The sequence below is a fragment of the Xyrauchen texanus genome, chromosome 37, assembly GCF_025860055.1.
Source record: "Xyrauchen texanus isolate HMW12.3.18 chromosome 37, RBS_HiC_50CHRs, whole genome shotgun sequence".
In the NCBI taxonomy this organism is placed as follows: domain Eukaryota; kingdom Metazoa; phylum Chordata; class Actinopteri; order Cypriniformes; family Catostomidae; genus Xyrauchen; species Xyrauchen texanus.
The window spans coordinates 25467989-25471986 of record NC_068312.1 but is presented as its reverse complement, the minus strand read 5'-3'; positions in this window follow the sequence as shown (position 1 = coordinate 25471986).

Below are 3998 nucleotides of genomic sequence, written 5' to 3'. Positions count from 1 at the left end.
CAACTCTAAACACATTCTCACTCACTAAAACACATTTCACACTGTGATGCAAAACGGTAAACGTAGGCAGCAAAAGTTAAACACAACTACAACACATTTGTCATTGTTTACACACAATGACTCAAAATTTCTAATGAAACGTGATTCTGAGGCAGAATGAATCTCTCATTGAAATTTTTGAATGTTGTAATGCGTTTTCATTTAGAATGTTCTTTGGGGTTTTGCAGTTGGACTACTGTATTTTTAAGTGCTGAATATACAGACATTCAATTCTGTATTACTTGCAGTACTTGCTGTACTACTGTAAATTGAGATTACTGTTTTTGACAGTAATTGCAAAATGCACTTTACTACAATGAATATTTTTTCTTAAAGATTTGGTTTTGTGTTTAAAGTTGTGAGAAAATGGGTGAAGGTTTCAAGAAATGTGCATTAGCGATTCAGAAAAACTGTAATATAACCTCCAGCAGTGTAACTTACAGTTTTTCTTATTTGCTAAGACACATTAATGAAACTAGGACCCACTTGATCTTCATCATCACCTTCTTAGCAGAGCAGAATCTTCTATTGCAAATGTCATAACACTTTTTAATTTCTTTCACACCCTTTGTCAAAACCACAGATCTCACTGAAAGACGCCAAACGCTATTGGATTGTGTGTTGAACAAAAAGAAAACATCTATTCACAGCTGATATAAAGTACTTGCAGCCCTCATCCATCTATAAAAGATGCCACCTCTGTGTTGCTATATGCAACATTTTTACATGCCTTTTGCTTTTACTTTATAGAATCCACACACTGGTGGCAGAGGCTGCCAGTGTAGATATGGTCATGGTAAACAATGCTATTGGCATTTAGAGATGTCAACAGTGTGAGTTTGGCAACTATTGATTGAGTCCTTAAACGAAACCATGTCAGAATGAAGCAGCTGTATAGAGTTCCATTCCAAAGAAACTCTAACATTGTGAAGGAGGCAAGATGCAAGATGTATGCCTTGTTGTACCATACAGTTACATGCAACTGGAATAATTTGCTTTATTCATTTGCTTTTTTTGAGAATAATGGAGCTCGAAGCTGAAGGGGCACATCACTAATTAATTTATGTGGATAAAGCCGGCTTCAACCTCTGTAAATTGAGAAGATGCGGGAGGAACATCATAGGTCAGAGGGCCACTGTTACAGTGCCAGGTCAGAAGGGCAACAATATCACCCTGTGTGCTGCCATCTCCAATGATGCTGTCCTTTGCCACATACCAACTATCGGCCCATACAATACAGAACGCCTCATCACATTTCTTGTTGCATTGAATGAAAGTCATTGTTAGTTCATTATAAGTAATGCATTTACTAATGTTAACAAATACAACCTTGTTGTAAAGTGTTACATAAGATCACATTTCTTACACGCAAAACATAACCCCTTCTGTGCCTTCACGAACACCCAGGGGTCCAAAGAAGGATGTTTTTAGAGGAAGGATGGTATTTAATGATTTGCTTAGTAAAATTACTTTTCAATTTTGTTAATTTTTTTTTATGCAATAAGGCACTTAAAGCAATGCAATATTGTGTAATATATCCATTATACATTGTGCCCAATGCCCTTTAACCATGCCATTTTCACAATATTATGAATTGCTTAAATATGCCTGCAGTATGGTTAAAGGCTTTCCTGCAAAAACAATGGTCATGACACAGAGGCACGTTTCTCAAAGCTCCTTTCAACATGGTCTATGTGCTCATAAATTCTGTTTGTGTGCTGACAGACAGCGAACCTCAGCCCCTTTCACAACAGGCAACAAAGACTTAGAGTGCAAAGCTTTCAGCACAGGTGATGGAGAGAGAGAGGCTGGGAAATAAGATATGAGGGAAGGTGGAAAGGAAGGTGGGAGGGTAAAGCTATCACCTATAAGTAAAAGCAAGTGACTGAGAGAGAGAGAGAGAGAGAGAGAGAGAGAGAGAGAGAGAGAGTGTGTGTACGTGTGTGTGTGTGTGTGTGTGAGAGAGAGAGAGAGAGAGAAAGAGAGAGATAGAGAAAGGAGAGCTGGCTGGTGAAAATTGGGTGTATCTCCGGGAGAGGAGGGGCCTGCAGTAAAGCTGTGATGGGCTCCAGTTTGTGCAGCAGTGCCGATCTCCACGTTTCCTCAAAACCAGCAGCTTTTCTCTCTCTGCAGACGCACATGCACGCACACTGAGCTGGCACTGCTCCAGGACTGCCTTCTCGAATGGATTTTTTTAATTCAATATTACACTGTTTGACTGAATGACTGCATGTACTGACTATTTTTCTCTTAGCATTGCTAAAGTTCATTCACATCCAAAACTCCAAGCTGGATTTACATCCCAAATCTGCAAATGAGAGGAGAAGATACAAAAAGATAAGCAAGATCATCATTTCATTGGACCCTGCTCACTTTCAAAAAAGGATTCGGCTTTATTCGTGAACAATCAGTCTACTTCTCTTGAATCTGAATGCTTCTTAACCTCCCGGATGCTGGACAGATGTAGGGCAGAACCAGCATCCAATTTGCTCCCTGCTGAAGACCAGACAGAACTCTCATCTGTTTTTAGTTCCACACTCTGTCACCATCACCCTTTCAATCATCTTGCCATTATGTGATGGAAAGATCAGTCCTTGTAAAACGACATACGGTTTGAACTAAGATCTGAGCTTACCTCTATAGAGAAAGAGATAGATAGAAAGAGAGGTTGTTTCTTACATGATCTGACAGGTGCACTCTCTCATTCATGTTCTGCCATGAATACACAGCTGGAATTCCAGAAAAAAATGCTAAGGGCAGGTTTGATGTGATCTGTGAATGACAGACTCAGGCTTATGTGTGAAGTGAGTGCAAATGAGAGGTAGATTTACCCTCCCCTTCATAGAGGATGAAGGTATTGTCATAGCATTTATGCAGATAAATACATGCAAATGTCAGATTCAGCATGCTGTGGCTAGGGCATATGAAAATAGGCTATGAGCACAGCATCAGCAGCCATAGGCATAAGTACTTAATAATTGTGTAAAGTGATATACATGTAAATGCATCTGCATTATAATTGTGGGAATGCCTTTTTATCTAGATTAACATTGAATAGACTTTTACTCAACAAGTCAGTACTGCAGCAGTGACTAGTCACAGAAATGGAAAAATCCATATCTGTCATGAGGAATTCTTTACTTTTTAAATAAATAGTTGAATAGGAACATATTGTTAACCACTTAAATATCATGACATGTACATGCTACTGTCTGCTATAGAGTACAGAGTGTTGCTATATGTGAATTAAGGGAACAATCTCTCTAATAATACAATCAAAGTGTGTAAGAAGAGATCTCTCGGGAATACAGAGGAGAGGAAAGTAAACATTTGTTTATTGCATCTTTAATTTAATTATTCATGTCTCAGTATACAATTACTGGCAAACACACTAGGGAATTTATTAGACTTTAAGCATAATGCCAAGCTTCTCTTTGATTTGATTATTTAGATACTGTATTGGGATATCAGATATCTTATTTTTGGGAAACAACATCTGCCCATCTGTATAATGTAATGCTACCTCATTCCCATCATTATAATTAATTTGCAAAGTTTTGAACATTCATCCAACAACATTCATCTGAATTTAAACAGCTTTCCTAAGTGTATATCTAGGAACAAATTTGAAGCAACAATTGACCATATCACACAGAACATCAGAAGGGCCGTTCACTAACGATCAATCCTGACGTTCTCACGGCTGGATGCGACAAACTCCTCTGATCCCGATTCCCAGGTTGGACCTCAATTAAAACAGCAGCAAGGCCTGAATTAGGGAAGCAGACAAAGAACAGAACATCAAAACCCTTTCATGGAGTGCAGAGTCATAACATCTGATCTCATGGAGGGATTTCTGTAATTGGGCAGCAGGGATTGCCAGCTACGTTGTGTGATATCGGGGAATCAGGAAGAGCAAAGCATCAAGGAATCAACCCATCAGGAAACAACGAGCCAGA